The sequence below is a fragment of the Telopea speciosissima genome, chromosome 7 (genome assembly GCF_018873765.1).
Source record: "Telopea speciosissima isolate NSW1024214 ecotype Mountain lineage chromosome 7, Tspe_v1, whole genome shotgun sequence".
In the NCBI taxonomy this organism is placed as follows: Eukaryota; Viridiplantae; Streptophyta; class Magnoliopsida; order Proteales; family Proteaceae; genus Telopea; species Telopea speciosissima.
This window is the reverse complement of record NC_057922.1, coordinates 45,493,540-45,514,571: the sequence shown is the minus strand read 5'-3', so window position 1 is coordinate 45,514,571 and position 21,032 is coordinate 45,493,540. Positions and strand designations below refer to the sequence as shown.

Sequence of the window (21,032 nt, the reverse complement as noted above, 5' to 3'; positions counted from 1 at the left end):
TTCCCAAAGAAAATATACCTTGGATCTATTGAGTGAAACAGGGATGCTTGGGTGTAAACCAGCAACACCCCTCTTGAGCTCAACACACATTTGAAGAGTAAGGAAGATGATCCAGTGGATAAGGGTAGCTATCAGAGGCTAGTTGGCCAATTGATATAACTCTCACATACTTGACTAGACATCACATTTGCTGTAAGTGTTGTCAGTCAATACATGCATGATCCTCACTCTTCCCATTTGGAAGTAGCATACAGAATACTCTGTTACCTCAAGTCCTCTCCTGGAAAGGGACTCTTGTATTCTTCACATAACCATCTACGGATAGAAGCATACACTGATGCAGATTGGGCTGCCAGTCCAGATGATAGGAAGTCCACATCCGGATATTGCACATTTGTTGGAGGGAACCTAACCACTTGGAGAAGCAAAAAACAAGCTGTTGTAGCTCGATCTAGTGCTGAAGCTGAATCTCGAGCTATGGCATAGGGTATTTGTGAACTTCTCTGGCTCAAGGGGCTTCTTCAAGACTTGGAAATGGATGCTGATCTTCCAATGTGGCTCTATTGTAATAGCAAGTCAGCAATCAGCATTGCTCACAACCCGGTCCAACATGATCGTACCAAACATGTTGAGATTGACCAGCACTTCATCAAAGAGAAATTGAAACAGGGAACAGTTTGTATTCCGTTTATCCAGTCTAGTGAATAGCTGGCTGATATCCTTACCAAAGGAATCAACAATAAGTTATTTTTTCCTAGTGTTAGCAAGTTGGGCATGTTTGATATGTATGCACCAACTTGAGGGGGAGTGTTGTAATATGGGTTCAGGGGTAGAATAGTCATAAGGGTATTTCTGCCCTTGTTCTCATTCCAGAATGTTCTTCTCTTTATGATAAATAAAAATGGCTGTAGTCACTCTTATACAAGCTAGTATTCACGGAATTCAACAGACACAAAGTCTAAAACTACATGAATTTGCAAAAAATACAAGAGTGGAGTTCACACCATTCTAGCAGTACAAGAGAAACAATGAAATTGAATTTCCAAATACAGATTGCATGCTTACATAATTTTATGATTTTTAACTAATTAGTAGCATAACAATATAAAGTGACCTGGTTTCTAAGTCTAAACTGTTAAGCAACCACACGAGGTATTTTGTAAATATATTTACACATAAGCAGGGTGGTTATAGTAATTACCATAACTTTAGTTCTTACAAATATAATACTCTATGGTTGATTAGGGTAACTTCTTCCCTAATCGGTCTGCACTTTTCTTCAATAAATTTCTTCTTTTCCTCTTTTTCTCTCCCTTCTCTCATGCAAGGCTAGGTATTGGTTTTTCTTGATCTGATTCTATTACATGGTATCAGAGCAAGTTTAATCAGTATATCGATTCTTGTTTAAAAGTCTCCAAGGCAAGACTTTGGAGTGTGCAGCAACTACTGCTGCTTGTGTTCGAGATGTCTTCCCTTGTTATTTGAATTAAGGGAACAAGGGTTTAATGTGTTTCTGTAATCTGATCTGTGGTGTGGGCTGATCTGTTTTGATCACGTGTGAGATCTGATTAAATATGGTGCTTCAAACAAGATAATTATTCTCTATTCTATTCTCGTTTGATACTATCTTCTCATCTGAGTTTTTTTTTTTCCAAGTCCGAATCGATTTCTTGAGAACCCTTGTGGTGTAAGGATTTCTCAAAAGGGCATCTTTCCATTGTTGGATTTAGCCCACATTTTGCAGACTTTCTCAACAATTTAGAGAGGTCAATTGACCTTAAATTCAGAATAATCAGATCTGCTTTGGTGCATTTTTTAAGATTCCTTATACAAATAGGACTTTTCAAAAGAAGTCAACTACCCATTGTCCGGATTACTCCAGACTTTGCAGTATTGTTCTCATATTAGAACAAGTTAATGGAGTTTATTTTCAAAAGTTACCAAAGCAGATGTAATCCATGCGATTGGTTATGCTTATTTCCTGCTGTTTGGATATATTTTTTCCCTGAGACTTAGCCCTGCTCTGCTATGCAGCTCAGTGTTGATTCTGGTTTGATATCTGGTGCAGCCTTTGGTTTTACTCTGGTCTGATGTATGCATTTGGGTTTGGTTCTTCAGTGCGATTTGGTTCTTGTTATGTTATATGACTCTGGTTCAAATATGGGTTGATATGTTATGGTGTGACAGTTGGTCTTGCTACTGGTTGTGTTTTACTAATTACTACAGTTACTGATTGTATTTTACTGTGATAAAATGGATAAATCTAAACCCTTGATGGATGCAGTTAATGTACAAAGCACAGCTATCAAACTGAGCGGTACCTCTAATTACTTATTGTGGGCACAAGCTGTGAGGGTTTAAATTAATGCAAAAGGAAAACCTGAATAGAAACATTATCAACTTGGAGACTTCTCAAACCATTGCACACAATTAGCAAAAGAACCAGAAATTACCTCACTGTTAAGCGCAGAAGCAGCTGATCCTCGGCCTTCAGGTTCAATTGCAAGTAGAACATCCAGGAGAGTCAAAGCAGATGGAGTAAAGTCCTTAAATGTCTCAGCAACACAACGCCTGTAAGGGTGTTGAGGCTTAAAAATGGTTGCATTTGGTAATTTTGACTTCCTCCAGTATTCCTCAGATGGGGAACCACAGAGCTTAAAGATCTTATGCAGTTGCTCTACCTAGTAACAGTAAGTATTAAGATTTCCATCACCAATCAAGTCCACGCCATATAACAAGGCAGAAATCTAACTCCTTTCCAGTTTCTATTACATTAGTCTAATATTTGAAAAGTACGAAATGGATCTGAAGGACTCACATGATATATTAATAACTTAATGGAAATATATTGCATCAGAACATATACTATATACTGATGATGCATTGTAAGAGCACTTGGAGTGCTGCTCTCTCCAGAAAATAAAATATCATGCATGGCCCATGAAAAATTGGATCACCAAGAGATTTAAACCTGCGGTTGAAGTAATGGTGTTGTTTATAATTAGTGTTGACAATTAGTTATCTTTAGATTACATTGAGGCATCTGAGGAGCCTTTTGGAGTTGTAATTTCACTTTATTATAAATAAAGCATACTACCCTACGGTTAGAACAAGAAGTCTAACCAGAGTCTCTTCTTTTCTCCCCTATGGTAGCTCTCTCTCTCTCTCTGCCCCCTTCTTTTCTTCTTCTTCTTCACTGATCCTGGTTATCAAGATCAGATTTTGTAACATGATATCAGAGCAATGAAGAAGAATAAGAAAAAAAAAATCTCATGTGGATAGTGTTCTATTCTGCTTGAACATACTTTATTGTTTAGTTCTTGGTGAAACCCTAGTTGGATAACAGGATAAGTATGAATAAAAATTAGAGTTTCTGCTTGTTTATTGCAGTTCTTCCCTGAGTGTGAAGTGTTGATGTGTTGATGTGTTGCTGTTTTGGTCTTCTTGCTGCTGAAACTGCTGTTTTCATTCTCTGCATATGAGGTTCTTCTTTATCTGCGACTGCTGGTATTTCTTTCCTGCACAGGATACTTTTCTCCTGTGATATTGCTGCTGCTATTGTTCCTGCTTCTTACTGTGCGGTTCATATGTTGTTATCTTGATGATCTGATCTCTCACAGTCGATTTGGTGGATTTATGCACAAACTATTTGTGGTGTATTCCTACTGCCAATAGAAAACATCATAACTGGGAATCCTTGGATGTCTATCATCTTTTAATAAGTTATCTCTGCCCTATAAGGTGTATTCAATTCAATTTTCAACCTTATCCTATAGGTTGATGGAAAGTTCTATCGTTTCCTATATTTTAGGATCCGGAGTTACTAATTCTGTAATACTGTATTTTATATTTATATGTCCATTACATTTTTACCAAATTTTGGGAGTTGTTTCCTGCCATTAAGACCTTCCCTCGATTCGAGTTTAAAGAAGATCAGATCATCAGATTGAGAGATATGGGTTTGCCTATTTTTCTGCTCCTTCTTGTCTTTTACAATTAACGAATTATATAAATATATATATATATATATATATAGAGAGAGAGAGAGAGAGAGATGGGATTTTCTTATTGACTCCCCCTAAGGTGTCAATGATTTGTAACCTTACTTTTTTGCCCCTTGTTTTTTTCCCAAAAGTTAGTTAGTACAGTATTTAATGTAGGGGTAACAAAAGTGGTTTTTAAAAAGTTGAAAGTCATTCAATGCTGTTCCTATGTGAAATGACAGGTTTACCCTCGTTTAAAAAAAACTGAAGTAAATGCTTTTGGAAATAAAAAAAGGAGCATTTAAATGAAGGTGTCAAGTTCTAAATACACCAATAGAGGCATCATTTAGACACTCTAAATATGTAGACTTGAGATTATCTCCTGTCCTGCGATATAAAGTACTGTTAGGAAGACCTAATTTCTGGTATATGCCTTCTAATCAAGATATCATGTTCTAGTTTGCCCTTTAAGCATAGATACAGTGCCTTCTAATGAAGTTTACATGTTCTGGAAGATCTGGACTTCCCTATTTTCTTGGATTCTAAGTTTCTATTTCCAGTCTTGGCCCATATCTCTAAATCTGGCCATTGGAATTCTATCAAATCTGGAGGAGTTGTTACTTCTATATGAGCAGTACAGTCGATCAGCTCTTCATGGTGATCTTGCTGATTTCATTATTTGTTGGTGTCTCCAATGTTTCAGTTGTTCTTAGTATCAGTTTAGTGTTTTATATATATCAACCAGCATATCTGTTTAACCTTTTTGGCACCCTCAGCACCCAATTATCTTTGCAGTTTGGAGAGAATTGTTGCTCTGATATTGGTGATTCTCTTACCCTGCAGTGTTGATTTCTTCTTGATTATATTGATTGTTTCTGGGACTGTGACTAGGTGTGTTGCTGATATAATATCTCCTCTAGTGCAATGGGTGACTCCAAACTTTTTGTGGATGACATAAATGTCCAAATTACTTCTCTCAAGTTGACTGGTGCTTCCAATTACCTACCATAGGCACAGGTTGCCTCTAGTAGATGTTGTTGATGGTTATAATTTACTGCAGAATGATTATATATACCAAACCTGAATCTTTTTCTGCCTTGGGCAGTTGGGGGTATCTTGGTTGTTCTGTGATTGCTGGTCGTTGGTGCAATATTGGGATTATCACCTCTGCATGGTTTGTCCATGTGTAGTGCTACACATGAGGAGGAGAATGGAGTATTGTGATGATGGGATGGCGATTTCTCCTATTGTATTATCTGCCCATCTACTTATGATGATTATTTGGGTCTCCTTGTTGGAGATTATTTTCATGTCTCCTTATTGGAGATTATTTGTCTGTTTTTTTTATTGAATATTTGTTATTGTAATCTTATTGAAGTTTTACAATTGTTTGAATTATCATTCTTAACATCAGTGGAAAAATCAGAGTGATTATCATTTGCAGACATCGTCAATGGAGGAAGAGGAGCACCTGTCGCCCTAAACTCCAAAGTCACCTCTCAGGACTAAACCATAGCAACCGGCAGCCTTCAAATACTTAAGCAAGCACTGCAGTTTCAGGCTTTCAGCAAACCACTGCACTCACACTCTCAAACAGCACCGAACTCACAGCACCACTGCACTTTCACTCTCTTACAACACTGAAGCTTAAGTAAACCACTGCATTCACACCTCCATAGCCTCACAGCACTACAACACTTACAGCACCAACACACTCGCAGCACCACCGCAAATGTGAAGATTGCCATAGTGGCTCAAACCATAGATTCCGAAGACTCAGGTCCTCATGGTTCAAACAAAGAATCTTCTCCCCCCTCAGGCAATAAATCTTCTCAAGATCCAAACCAGGAGCTGTTGACTCCGGTACCATCTATGCCCAAAGCATGGAGCTCTTTTTTCTCAGCTGCTCCAAACCCCAACGAAGGTCTACTCCTAAGATACATTAAACCATCAATGGTTGATGGTAATGTCATGGCCTCCTGTCCAATGGAGGAAACAACTGATGAAGTTCAAAGATGGTCCACCTCTCTTGTTGGTCACCTCATTGGAAGAAGACCCCCATTTAGTGCTCTCAAAAATGATATCTCAAGAAGTTAAAGGATCAATGGTACAGTGGAGTTATTCATATTAGACAATGAATTTTATCTATTCAAATTCAGTCTGGAATCGGACAAAATCAAATTGCATGAAGAAGGTCCATATTTTCAGAAAACCCCTGATTCTCCAGCTATGGAATCCACTCATCTCTATCAGCAGTGTAGACCTTAAATCCCTCCCCTTTGGGTTACGCTCCCAAATCTCCGTCTCCATCTATGGTCAGCCAACTCTTTAAGTCACATTGGCAGCCTCCTTGGAACACCTCTCTTCAGAGTCTTCACGGACAGTCGCACAAGGACCATGGAGATGCTGGTAGTTGCCAGAATTTGCATTGAAATCTTAGCAGCACAGAGCTGCCAAAGTCTATTCCCATCCATCTCAAAGGTGCTTGATGCATTACACAAAGAAATCAGATCCGACTAGCTTCACATCCCACGCCCCCCCCCCCCCCCCCCAAGTGCTGCTCCTTTGGGCATCAAGATGAGCTTTGTGCTCAAACTGCTAAGGATCCTGCTCAAACCAATAATGATGGACATCAAGATGAACCTCATGTTTCTTCCTTGTGTCTGGCACTCTGGCGCCGGCGAATGTTCAGTACCACCCAAAGCAGGCATTCTCCCTCCCCCTTCCAACGCCATATCCCCCTCCATTAATAAGCAACCATGCATCAGCACGTCCTACCACAAAAGCTACAACTGCTGCCTCCCTTCCTGACGAGGCCAACTTGTCTGTTAACCCTGCTCTTGGCCTGTCCCTCTGCATTGACTTGCATAACCTGTCTACTTCCTCTGCAGCATCCATCCCTTCCCTGAAATCAGTTTGTGACAACTACACCAGTCAGACTGCCAACACCCAGACTAACCTTTTACATGAGAACACTCTATCCCAACCCCCTGCCCCTCCCCCTCCCTCCCCCACCCCATCCTTCCTCTTTCTGTAAGGCATCTTCCAACCCACATGACAGCAGCGACTTGGTGCTGTGGGTCGACCTTAGCTCAACTATCCCTGTCACCCCTATGGAAAAATCCCTTTACCCCAACCAATCCCTTAATGCCTCATATGCCTCTCATGCCCCCCTCTCCACCTCCAATAGATTCTCTTCTCTCCCTTCCACTGAGAATCCTCATCCCATCTCTGACCCACACTACTCATTCATCAACCAAGCAGATGACCCAACAGTGCATATCAAATTCATCAGTCCCTGCTGCTGTTTTGAGTCTGGCCCACCACACTTCATGAATCTGTTAACAGCCCATCCAACCGAGACATCAGTGAAGCCCCCCATGCCTCCATTTCTGGAACCTCAAAGCATAGTTCCCTCACCCCTTCACCCATTATTACTACCGAGAATCACTTCAAGTTTCCTAACAATTCTGCATCTCAATTTTGGATAGAGAACAGTGATAAGAAAGAGAAAATTTCAAAAAAGCAAAGCCATAAAAAAAAAAAAAAGCTGTAGTTATAGAAAGCTCCTGAATTATCTCCATCTATGGCCTCCCCTCCTAATATGCTTCTCCCAAGCGCCACCCGTACATCGGCTGAAATCGAAGCTCCCCGCCACAATTGCTCCACCCGCCAAGCGCGTAGGATCCCAGGCTCTACCAGCTACGTAAGTGCTCCCGCAAGGGACAATTAATTCACTTTCCTACTTGTTTCTCCATGAATAAGATATGCTGTTGCAATATTAGAGGCCTTAATGCCCCTCCAAAGCACTCCATTGTTGCTGACTTACTTAAGCAATCCAATGCCATTCTCTTGTGCATTGTTGAGACGAGAGTTAAAGAAACCAACGCTGTGAATATTGCAGCTCCATTGGCCCAAACTGGCAGCAGCTCATTGCTAACTACAGGAACCATCCTAATGGGAGTACTTGGTGTCTCTGGGGCACCTCCAAACTCACCATCACTATCCTATCCCAATCGGACCAATACATTCACCTTCTGGTTTTAAATTCTGAGCATGATTTGAAAATTTACCAAACTGTTGTATATGCTTCAAATGATGCTCCTGAAAGGCTCTCCTGTGGTCTGACCTCAGAACCTTAGCCCCCAACTTCAATGACTGTGCCTGAGGGATTCTTGGTGATTTCAATGTTGTACAATCCTCTCTTGAAAAACAGGGGGTGACCCCATCAACTCAGATTGGATGGATGCTTTTAATAACTGCATTGATGATTTTGGGAATGGCTGACCTTAAGTGGACTGGGAATCTCTATACTTGGAATAACAGAAAGATAGGAAACTCAAGCATTGCCTGCAAACTAGATCGTGTGCTTGTCAATGATAAGTGGTTGGATGCCTATAGCTCCTCCAAAGCTCACTTTGTAATGTAGTCCTAGATAGGTAGAAGACCTACTAGGAGCCAAACAACAAGGACCTGTTGAACCGCTGGTTCGATGGGGGGCAGAATTGAGGTTTTAGGTCAAGTTTAGGGTTAGAGTTAAGGTAATAGGGAGGTGTCTTATATGGTAAAGCTAGGCAGGTGTAGGGGAGTCTAATGAAATAGGTTTTATAAGTTTTGAATGAGTAGAAGTAGGTTAGATGTATTTGGGCTGCAACTAGGGTTAGGGTTTCGGGTTTTGGAAAAGAGGGAAGTGATGGGATCTAGGGTTTAGAGGTGGAATTAGGGCAAGGGCTTCAGGTCGAGTTCTCTAGAGGTAGAGAGTCACTCGGCCAAGGTATGGAAGTCTGATGATGGATGGATGAGACGGGACTGTAATTTAGGGTTTTGTGTTTTAATGGGAGTTGAGGGGAATTAGGGTTTAGATGATGGGATGGGCCTGAGGTTAGGGTCGAGTGGAGGGGATGATGTGAGAATACTGTAATTAAAATTTAGATGAAATTTGATGGTGGAATTGTACTGGACAGAATGTAGAAGGTCTAGGGTTTGATGGATCGATGGGTTTTAATGGAGGATGGCAGAGGATCGATGGGGCTGGGTTTAGAGGATTAGAAGAAGAAGGGGAATGGCTAACAATATCAGCAACTTACTTGGAATTTCAGGTCTTCAATGGCAGCAGCTTGAAGACAAGAAGCAGGTCCTCCCGATTAACAAGATGCAAGGAGTCAACTGGAGATCCACCAGTCCCTTCACCTTGATATAACTCACAAGACAACACTCAACAGAGCAAGGCAGCAGCAGCTATGGCAGCAAGCAAGAGATTGATTTTTGAATTATGAATTGTGGGGGAGCCTCCCACAATTTGTCTTATTTATAATCTGGCCAATGGCCTAAATCCTATTCAGCCTAGGAGTTTGAATCACTGGGCTGATTCCTAATACAAATATAAATCACTCACTCTATAGAAATCGTGGAGGGTGTGGGGACTTAAAAAAAACAACTTTAAATAAAGGAATATTCCCTACTCTATAAAAGAATAAAATCACTTAAATTGGACCATGGTTTGAACTGGTTCAATTTAAGCTTACAAAATAGACTAAGTAAAGAAAAATAAACAAAGTATAAAAACAAATAAGCTAAGGCTCCAAACACTTGGCCCTACTCCTAGGGCTGCTTCTTGCGGATGTAGGCCCTTGGATCTGCATCACTTTGGCAATCAAAGCTTGTCTGACCATAGCCCTTGCACTATCCAGATTCAACCTTACTTGTTTGCCCTCAACCCCAATTTTTCAGTATGTGGACTTGTTGGATTGTATGGGCCAGAATACCGTGGGGGTATTCTGGACATTTTCTTTTTTATATTATGTGTACAGCCATGTCGGCTATGATAGGGGCAAATATGTCCTTGTAATTTTTGACTCTTTATTATAAATACATTGCTTGGGGTCTACCTCAGACCATCCAAGCCTTATTCTAATTCTGAATCTGTTAATATGGCATCAGAGCAGGTTTCGAATTAGGGTATTCCCTCCCCTCGATTTTCAGCTTCTTCTTTCTCTTCTCTCTCTCGATCTCCTGTCCTCTTCTCTCTTTTCTTCTTTTGCTTTCTACTCTCCAATAGGGCAGCACTGATGAGGTGATCAATAGATCCAGCTGCTGCCCTTCATCACCTCATTAAATGCTAAATAATTCTGCTTGATAGGATCCAGCACCTTGGCTGCGATATTTGAAACTTCAAAGTTTTTGGATTGATTCCTTCTCAACTACAAGGAACCAACCTCTCCTATTGAAGATCAAGAACTGCAGCAGGACCTTTTTGGGATAAATTCCTATCTCCAACCTTTTTTGAAGACCTCCTTAGATCGATTTCTTCTCCAAAAATAGGGTTTTCTCAAAACCCTGACAAATATCGATCTAGGAGCTGATGATCTCTTTTGGTGCTGATATTTGGAGGAGTGCTCACGCCCTTCTAGAACCACACTCGAGTCAAGTTTCAGCTCCATCCAGTGTTTTTTTTTAAGGCTTCTCTCTCTACATCGATCTCACCATAATCAGGGTTTTTTTCAAAACCCTGAAAAAAACGATGTAGGGGATTTGATTGTCTGTTGCTCTGATTTTTGGGGACACTTATTATTATCATACCAAAGGTCTCTCCACCAATTTCTGGCCATTCTCTTGAAGGATTTATTGGGTTTCTCATCACAACAGCCCTTCTCTGCGATTTGGGTTTCTTTGCTGAATTATGGATGGCTCTGAAGTGTCTACTGGCACTTCTGTTGCTGATGCGTATGGTAGGAATGATACCCGTGACCTTCTTCCTAATCCTATCAAACGGGATGAGAGCAATTATCTGATATGGTCTCGCTCTGCATACTTTGCCATTGCTGGCCGTGGTCTTACTGGGCATATTGACTAGTACTGTTACGCCAACTGAACCTGGTCCTCTTCTGAACAGGTGGATCTCCAACAATGGTGTCCTCATGTCTTATTTTATTGGCTCAATGCAATCAGACCTTGCAAGTGGTTTTCTTCTCCTTGATACAGCCCATCAAATCTGGTCTGCTTGCAAGGAAACTTATGGAAAGCTTGGTAATGATGCACAGCTGTATCAACTCAGGAAGAAAGGCCAATCATACTACTCAGGGGGAATTGTCTGTCTCCAAGTACTATGCTACCTTGCGCAGCCTCTGGTAGCAATTGGACCATTTTTCTGACTACTACCCCACTACAGCTGCTGATATCACTGCATATAAGAAGCATCTGGACAAAAACCGGGTTTATGATTTTTTGGTTGGTTTGAACATGGAGTATGACCAGATTCGTGATCAAGTGTTGGGTCAATCCCCTTTTCCTACACTTGAACAATCTTATGCTTTGGTCTCATCTTAAGAGAACCGACGGGCTGCTATGCTCTACCCCCTGTTACTAACAGATCAGCCCTCCATGCTATTGCCCAGGCTACTCCTACACCTGTTGGACATGTCTCTTTTGGTGATTCTACTACAGGGACTGTTACTTGTGAGCATTGTCACAAGCCTTACCACACCAAAGAGAAATGCTGGAAGCTTCAAGGGAAACCAGCTGACTTTGAGGCCAAATGGGCTGCCAAGAAGAAGACAAAAAATAAGGCAAACCACTCTGAGTCTGTTACTACAGTCCTGGCTACTGACACTGGTCTATCCTAGGATGACCTACAGGCATTCCAACGTGTGCTAAGGTCCTTCGCTGCTACTGCCTCTACTACATTAGCTATTGCCAACTCTTCTGCTCCTTTAGGTTCAAACTTTGCCCGGTCAGGTATTCCATTTGGTGGTCACTGTGCTTCTGTAGTTTCCCATCCTTGAATCATAGATTTCGGAGCTACAGATCACATGACCGGTTCCTCTAGCCTATTCCATCGATATTCTCCCACTTGTGGGAAAGACAAGGTCAAAGTAGCTGATGGTTCCCTTTCATCCATATCTGGAAAAGGAATCACCAACTGCACTTCCTCCCTTCCTTTGTCTTCTGTTTTGCATATTCCTAATTTTACTACTAACCTTTTCTCCATTAGTAGTATTACTCGTGATCTTAACTGCAAAGTAACATTTTTTTCCTTCTGATTGTGTTTTTCAGGATCTGGCATCTGGGAAGACGATTGGATTGCATAAAGTACATGGTGGATTGTACCTGCTTGATGATGGTCGTCTCTCTCCATCAACATTACCTTCTCCACTACACCAGAATTCCTTGGTCTCTTCTGAACTTTACCAATGGCACTCTAGATTAGGTCACCCTCCATCAGGAATTTTAGCACATTTATTTCCTACTTTGGTCACCAAATGTAATAAGGAGGATTTTTTTTGTGAGGCTTGTATTCTGGCCAAACAGACACGTTCAACTTATTCTCTATCAAATAAAAGGAGTTCTTCTTGTTTTCATTTGGTGCATTCTGATGTTTGGGGACCTAGTCGTAAAATTTCTCTTTCTGGCCACCGTTGGTTTGTCTCCTTTATTGATTGTCATTCTAGAAACACATGGGTATATCTTATGCACACAAAAAATTAGGTTTTTTCATGTTTTCAGCATCTTCATAAAATGATTCAAACTCAATTCCAAGCTACTCTCAAAATTTTGAGAAGTGACAATGGAACTGAGTAAAGGAATCTCAATTTCAAAATACTTTGCTAATCATGGGATTATACACCAGACTAGTTGCGTCGATACCCCAACCCAAAATAGTGTGGCTGAAAGAAAGAACCGCCACTTGTTGGAAGTGGCAAGAGCATTGATGTTTGCTCGGCATGTTCCATCCCAATATTGGAGTGATGCTGTCCTAACTGTAGCTTATCTCATTAATCGGTTACCTTCCCGAGTTCTTGATTCCCGTAGTCCAGCCAGTGTTTTACATGGGAATTCCTCCTTTGTGGTTACCCCCAAAGTGTTTAGCTGTGTATGTTATGCTAGGGATACCAAATCTCCTAACAAACTTGAACCTCGTGGGTTACGGTGCATTTTTTTGGGTTATTCTCCTACCCAGAAAGGTTATAAGTGTTGCCATCCTCTTTCCAGTCGTACTATGGTCAGTATGGATGTCATTTTTCATGAAAACCTTTCCTATTATTCTTCCCCACCTCTTCAGGGGGAGAGTTCTAGTGAAGATGTGGTTCCTTCTCCTAAGGTTCCCCCCCTCCCTTTTTTTATCTCCTATGGTTGTTGCCCAACCTCTTCTGATTGATGACAAGCCTACTATGGCTGCTGTCCAGTCTCTTTTGATTGCTGCCTCTTCACCCGAAGGGAATCCTTTACAAGGAGAGATCATGGAAACAAGTGGTGGTGATGTTCCTATTCAGGGGGAGCTGACTCCAGTACAGAGAGCCATTAGTAAATTTCAGAAGGCCATTGACAATTCCAACATTCTCACTTATAAAAAGAGATGTTCCAGCAAATGGCAGCTCCAATCCACTGTAGCACAAATACCTATCCAGTTGCCAATTCAGGATCCAGATACTTCTTCTCCTGGTAAGCATTCCTCTTCCGACCTACCTATTGCTCATCGCAAAGGTACTAGGACTTGTACTCAGCATCCCATATCTGTTTTTGTTTCTTATAGTTCTCTTTCTCCTTCTTTTCGTGCATTTGTATCCTCTCTTTCTTCGGTTTCTATTCCTAAAAATTGGCAGGAAGCATCTACAGATGGAAAGTGGAAGGTAGCAATGTTGGAAGAAATGAGAGCATTGAAAAACAATAATACATGGGATCTTGTGGCTCTTCCTCCAGGGAAAAAACCAGTAGAATGTAAATGGGTGTTTGTGGTCAAACAGAAGACAAATGGAACAGTGGATCGATACAAGGCACGTCAGGTTGCAAAGGGCTTCATTCAGACATATGGAGTAGACTACCAGGAGACCTTCGCACCAGACCACCAGTAGCAAAGCTCAACACTGTAAGAGTGTTGTTATCCTATGCTGTGAATCTTGGATGGGATCTTCAACAGTTGGATGTATAGAATTCCTTCCTCCATGGAGAACTGGAGGAAGAAGTATATATGGACATTCCTCCAGGTTTTCTGGGTAATACTACCAAGGGAAAGGTGTGTAAATTGAAGCACTCACCTAGAGCTTGGTTTCACAAGGCTATGGTTTCTGTGGGATACAAGCAAAGCAATGCTGATCATACCTTGTTCATTAAACGAGTTGGCCATAAAATCACTATCCTCATACTCTATGTTGAAGATATTGTTGTGACCGGAAATGATGGTGACGGGATCAACAAATTGAAGCTCTTCCTTGGTCGTGAGTTTGAAATAAAGGATCTGGGAACTCTAAAATATTTTCTAAGGATAGAGGTTGCCCAGCCTTTAAAGGGCATCTTCCTTTCTCAAAGAAAATATATCCTAGATTTATTGTCTGAGACTGGGCTGCTAGGGTGTCATCCTTCAGATACTCCCATGGAAGCTACTATAAGACTTATCGAGAAAGAAGGTAAACCTGTTGACAAAGGTCATTATCAACGCTTGGTGGGTAAACTGATCTACATCTCTCATACGTGACCAGACATAGCCATTGCTATAAGTTTGGACCGCCAGTTTGTGCATGATCCTTATTCCTCTCATATGGAGGCAGTCCTTCACATCTTGCGATATTTGAAGTCTGATCCAGGAAAAGGAATACTTTTATATCCCAATGGTCATCTAAGGGCTGAAGCTTATACTGATGCCGATTGGGCTGGCTCTACTGACAGGAAGTCCATTTCTGGCTATTATTCTTTTGTGGGTGGAAACCTTGTCACATGGCGTAGCAAGAAGCAGAATGTTGTGGCAAGGTCCAGTGCTGAATCAGAGTTCTGTGCGATGGCACATGGAATCTGTGAACTTTTGTGGCTTAGAGGATTGTTGCAGGATATTGGTGTTGCTGTCCATCTTCCAATGATGCTATATTGTGATAATAAAGCTGCCATTAGCATTGCTCATAACCCAGTCCAGCATGATCGTACTAAGCATGTGGAAGTTTATCGACATTTCATCAAGGAGAAGCTTGAAGCCTGACTCATCTGTGTTCCCTTTATGAAGTCTACTGATCAGTTGGCTGATGTATTCACTAAGGGATTGAGTGGCAAAGTGTTTCATCCTATTTTAGTCAAGTTGGGCATGCATGACATATACCCCCACGGTATTCAGGAAATTTTCTTCTTTATATTATGTGTACAGCCATGTCGGCTATGATAGGCGCAAATACATTGCTTGGGGTCTACCTTAAACCATCCAAGCCTTATTCTAATTCTGAACCTGTTAACAGGACCTCCCACCCTAAATTCCTTAGAGTTGTTAGAGAGGCTTGGAACCAACAAATTACTCTCAATTCCCCCCCCCCCCCTTTTACTCCCTAGCACAGCAACTCCGGAATGTCAAGAAATCTCTGCGGACCTGGAATCATGAAACCTTTGGAAATGTTGACAGTTGTGTCCTTTAATGCTCTAGAGATCTCAATTCAATCCAGCTCTCCCTTCAACATGATACCTCCAACACCTCTCTGGCCCTTAAGGAAAAGAATCTCTCCTTCAAGCTCTCACCCTCCTTGCCAACAAAGAGAGTTTGCTCAAACAAAAATCCAGAATCACTTGGCTTAAGCTTGGAACACCAGCTTCTTCACAGATCCCTCAAGCACTATATTAACTCCAACACCATCTCCTCCCTTAAGAGTAGAAATGGTGTTACTTTGAACTCGGTTGAAGGAATTAAGTATAAGAGTGTGGACCATTTACAAGACCTTTTCAAACCTGCTTTCCTCCAAGTTAGGTTTCCTTTGCTTTTGAACAACTTAGACAAATTCCTCTCTATTGAGCAACAAAACTTACTGGAGCTCCCCTTTCAATTGAGGAGATCACTTTGGCCATTAAGTCCTGTAAGCCTAATAAGTTGCTGGCCCTGATGGCTTCACTACTGAATTCTTCCTTTCCGCCGGGATACTGTAAAGATGATCTCCTTAATGCCATCCAAAGTTTCTTCACTGATCCTGGTCAGATCAAGCTGGTAAACCAAAACTTTATCTGCCTCATTCCAAAGGTTCCAGGTCCAGAATCCGTGCTTGATTTTAGGCCTATCTCCCTTCTGCAATCTTATCTGCAAATTCATTACCAAAATCCTTGCCAACAAACTCAAGCTCGTAATTGATAGCCTGGTTAGTGATTCCCAAACCACGTCCATTTCTGGCATAATTATTGGTGACAACATTTTGTTATGCACTGAGCTGGTTAGAGGATTTGATCAAAAGAACCACCTCCTTGTTGCCCTGTTGAAGCTTGACATTCATAAAGCTTTTGACTCCATCAGATGGGAATACATCAGGGATATCATCTCCAAATGAAATTCCCACCTATCTTTACCAATTGGGTCCATGCTTGCATCTCCTCAGCTAAATTCTCTATCCTTGGCAATAGCTGTCCGTCAGGTATTTTTGGTAGCAGTGTTGGTATAAGACAGTGTTGCCTTATGTACCCTTTCTCTTCTCTCTTGCTTTAGAGGGGTTCTCCGGAATGCTTGATAATAGGGTGGATCTTAAAGCCATTGACCTCTTTCCCAAATGCAAAACCCTCCAGCTCTCTCACCTTGCTTTGTCAATGATTTGATGATTTTTATCAAAAGCAATTCTTAAGTCTGTTAGCGAGGTAAACTCCCTCCTCCCACCCTTTTGCTGCCACCTCTGGGCTTCACATTAATAGAAGGAAATCCCAACTCTTTATTTCTGGCTGCTCTGCTAAGATCAATAGTACCCTTTTGAACTCCTCGTGATTCACTGAAAGACACCTTCCTATTAAGTATTTGGGCTTACCCTTATCCTCCACCAGGATTTCTGCAGCCCTCTACTCCCCCATCCTCGACTGTCTCAAGTCTAGGCTCCAGCATTGGAAGGCAAAACTCTTTATACACATTCTATACACCTGGATCATCAAGAATTAGATGAGGGTACGGTCGGGAATCAACCCCAAATAAAACAGTTCCAACCGACCTTGAGAGTTGAGGAAGAACAGAAATCATTAAGTCTACTTCACATAGGTATTATCCATCTGGAGATGCCATCGATGCTGGGCCTGGACACACACCAAGGATGCAAAATCAAAAGATCCCTATTGGTGGATTAAGTGGTCATAACGAACTGAAGCAGGTTCTTCACTCTACAATGTATCAATGAGATGGGGAACCGATGTGGTGGACTATTGGTAGGTAAAGAAGATTAGGATATGCGCCAACTGACTTAGTCGAATAAGCGGATAAGGAGGGAAATCATCTAATTGTTTGAATCAGAGAACCAGAAATGAGAGTAAGGTTCAATAGAGTAGAGGGAGGGATTTGTCGAATTTCAATTATCCTTCTACAATGAATAGGTGCTTCAATTGGCCACTCTTTGGAAAGAGATTTATACCCAACAGCAATGTACCTTCTCCACCTGTACAACTTCCTTCATCCGGATAGCCGCCTCCATCTGAATAGCTTTACCTGGGTAGCTTTATCCATCTGGATCAGAAGAAAAAGACTTATGTTGGGCGCCTTGAACTCGTAAGATCAGTCATACAAGGATCCTACATCTACTAGTTTGGTGTTTTTGGCCTCCCTGGTTCAATTATTAAGAATATTGAATCCATCATTTCTTTGGAAAGGGTCAGACAACTTTCTTCACACTATTAGCTGGCCTTCAGTTTGTCTTCAAAAACTGAGGAGGTCTTAGGCTCAGAAGGGTTAAAGAGGTCTGCATTGCAAGGATTATCAAGCTGATTTAGAAAATTGCAATTAGATCAAAAGGCATATGGGTCTTTTGAGTTTACAGTAGATATCTTAGGAATGACTCCCTTTGTACTGTCTCCCCCCTCCAGAATTCTTGGACTTGGAAAAAGATTCTGAAGCATAGATACCTAGTGTCCCGTTCTATCTACCTTGGGGCCTTTCTCATTCAGTGTTCCTCCATTCAGTACAATACATAGTTGTCAAGGCGTCGCCTTAGCGTCCAGGCACCTTACCCTCGCTTGAATTCTGGTGTCGCCTTGTTTTTCTACCCCTTCGACCCTTGATTCGCCTAGGCGCCTTAACAACTATGGTCCAATATTGATGATGGTTCCTCCACCCTCTTTTGGCTTGATAACTGGCATCCTCTAGCTGTTTAAGTAAATGTTTTTGGGGATAGAATTGTTTGACTCTAGAAGCAATAGGCTTTCCTTAGTCTCTTCCATCATTTGAGATGGTGATTTGGACCCTGGCCCTACTACTCCCCCCAGTCTGAATGATGCATGGAATGCCCTCCTTGAGATCCCTGCTCGGCCTCGTGGCTTGTGTGACCTTGTCATTTGGAAGGAGTCCTTAAATGGGTTCTTCTCCTCCTCAGCTTAGAACCTTATCCACATCCATGCCGCTCAGGTCACCTGGCACGTTGTTGTCTGGTTTAAAAATCACATCCCCAAGCATAAGCTTCGTTGTTCGGAGTGCTTTAACGTAATCCCTACCCACCAGTGACCTCCTTTATCCAAAGACACATCCACCTCCCCCCCCCCCCCTCTGCTGTCTCTGTGGAAATGCCCTTGAAAGCATCTCCTACCTCATCTTTGAATGTCTCCTTTCCATGTGGCTTTGGTCCCTTGATAGAAATCGATGCTGGCCTTCTTCTACGAGCATTGGATCGTTTGACAATGAGTGGCGGTGGATCTTAAATCACTTCAAAGGAAAGTCCAGCATTAACTACCTTGGGAAGCTTGCTTTTGGTGCATTGGTGTATCATATATGGAAAGAGGCCAACATCAGGCTTTGGACAGGTAGCTGTAGAACACAAGATCAGATCTTGGACTCCATCATTTTTTTAAGTACGCTCCAAAGTCTCTATAAGGCAATGCCCCAACTCGGAGCGAAACCATCATGTTGTATCATCTTGGGACTTATCTTTAGATCTTTGCTCAATGCCTAGATCTTCTCTTTGATTTTGAGTTTTGTTTCTTTCCCAGTATTCAGGCTTTTGCTTGATCTGAACACAAACGAAGGGGAAAAGCTATCTATAAGATAGCTAAAGTGAGAGAAAGGATGAGTAGAGATTTAAACCATGTTAGATGTATTAAAAGTGATGATGGTAGAGTACTAATAAGAGATGATGACATTAAGGAGAGATGGAAAAAGTATTTATAAAGCCTAATTAATGAAGATCCCTCGAGTAATAGGGCCCCGGAAAGCTGCATTATTCATATTAACAACACTTGGCATAGATATATACACCAAATTAGGGTTTTTGACGTTAAGGAAGCCTTAAGAAAGATGGAAGTAGGCATGACCTGGTGGGGTCCCAGTAGAAGTATGGAAGAGCCTAGGTTTGTGGTTTATCTTGGCCAACCAAACTGTTTAACAAGATTATGAGCACAAAGAAAATGCCAGAAGAGTGGAGGTGAAGCATTGTGGTCCTGATTTACAAAAATAAGGGTGATATTCAGAGTTGCAATAACTATAGAAGCATAAAACTAATAATTCATACGATGAAGTTATGTGAGTATCATTGAAAACCACCTGAGAAGGGAAACTACTATTTCGGAGAACTAATTTAGTTTTATGCTAGGAAGATCCACGATGGAAGCTATTTTTTTACTTAGGAGATTCATGGAAAGATATAGAGAGGGCAAGAAGGACCTCCATATGGTCTTTATTGACCTAGAAAAAGCCTATGACAGAGTCCCTAGAGAGTTAATCTGACATATAAAACAAAGAGAAGGGTATCATGTAAATACGTAGACATAATTAAAGATATGTATGATGGTGAAGTACCTAACGTTCGAATTGTGGTGGGTCAAGGCAGTGAATTCCCAATTACAATGGGGTTACATCACCTTAAGCCCTTATTTGTTTGCGTTTATCATGGATGACTTAACCAGAGACATACAAAATGAAGTTCCTTGGTGTATGCTTTTTGCTGATGATTTTGTTTTGGTGGATGAGACAAAAGCAGGGATTAACGCCAATTTGGAGGTATAGAGATCAACCTTAGAATCAAAAGTTCTTAAAATAAATAGAACAGATAAGCCGATCCCACAAAGTATTTATTTTAGATATCTAGGCTCAATAATAAATAAAGGTGGTGATATAGAGGATGATGTTGCCTAGAGGATTAAAGTAGGATGGATGAAGTGGAGAGGTGCATCCGAAGTGTTGTGTGATCAGCTTATCCCTTTAAAGCCTAAAGGGAAATTTTATAGGACTGTTATTCAACCGGTTATGATATATGGTGCGGAATGATAGGCAGTTAAGAAGCGTCATATAGATAACTAAGTGTAGTGGAGATAAGGATGTTGAGATGGATGCGTGGCATTGTGGCAAGACTAGGAATGATAACCTTTGAGGTTTATATGCTTTGGGTGAATAATATTCTCTTCTTCGTCTTTGAGGCACATAGTTTCTCCTAGGCTTATTTGGCCTTTTGTGAGAGATGTAATAATAAGCATGATGTATATTCTTCTTTTTAGGACTTTGTCCTTGACTAATATGACATTTTGTACCATTTTCATAGGGAAAAGGTATGCATGATGTATGACCAGTTGTGTTACAGTTTCTACATCTTATGTAAGATGTTGAGGCTTGGTCTCTATGTTGTGTCCTTCTCTTAGGATAATCAATTTTATCCTTACCGTTGACTTGGGATGGTGTTTTACCATTACAGCCAAGTCCTTCCTTGTTTTGAGGATTCCTTTGAGAGGTCCCCAACAAGGTTTCCAAAGTCTTTTGACCTTTGGTGAATATGTGTAGTGTAAAAGTAAGATTTTCATTGTCCTTTTCAACATATGAAGTCATGTTCTTGAGTTTATCATTCAAAACTAGGATTTCCGTTTCTAGAGATACTTTAGCAACCTCTAGACGACAACTTGTTCATATAGAACTTCGAAACCTTTTTCGATGTCATCCACATCAACATCATCAAGAACTATATCTTCCAAGTCATCAGTTTTGGAATTAGAACTACAATAAGTAGAGGCATAGTTCAAAATCTCACGAAATCTCGATCGAGATTTCGAGAATTTCGACCCCCTCGAAACGAAATGACCCCTCGAATCATAAAAATACTAAATTTCGATCGAAATTCTCGAGATTTCGAGATATTTCGAGATTTTGAAAAA

General features: G+C 41.1%; 1 pseudogene; it reads right to left on the bottom strand.

The window, feature by feature from the left end:
- LOC122668880 overlaps positions 1 to 21,032 on the bottom strand; it is a 98,516-nt pseudogene that overhangs the window by 45,173 nt on the left and 32,311 nt on the right.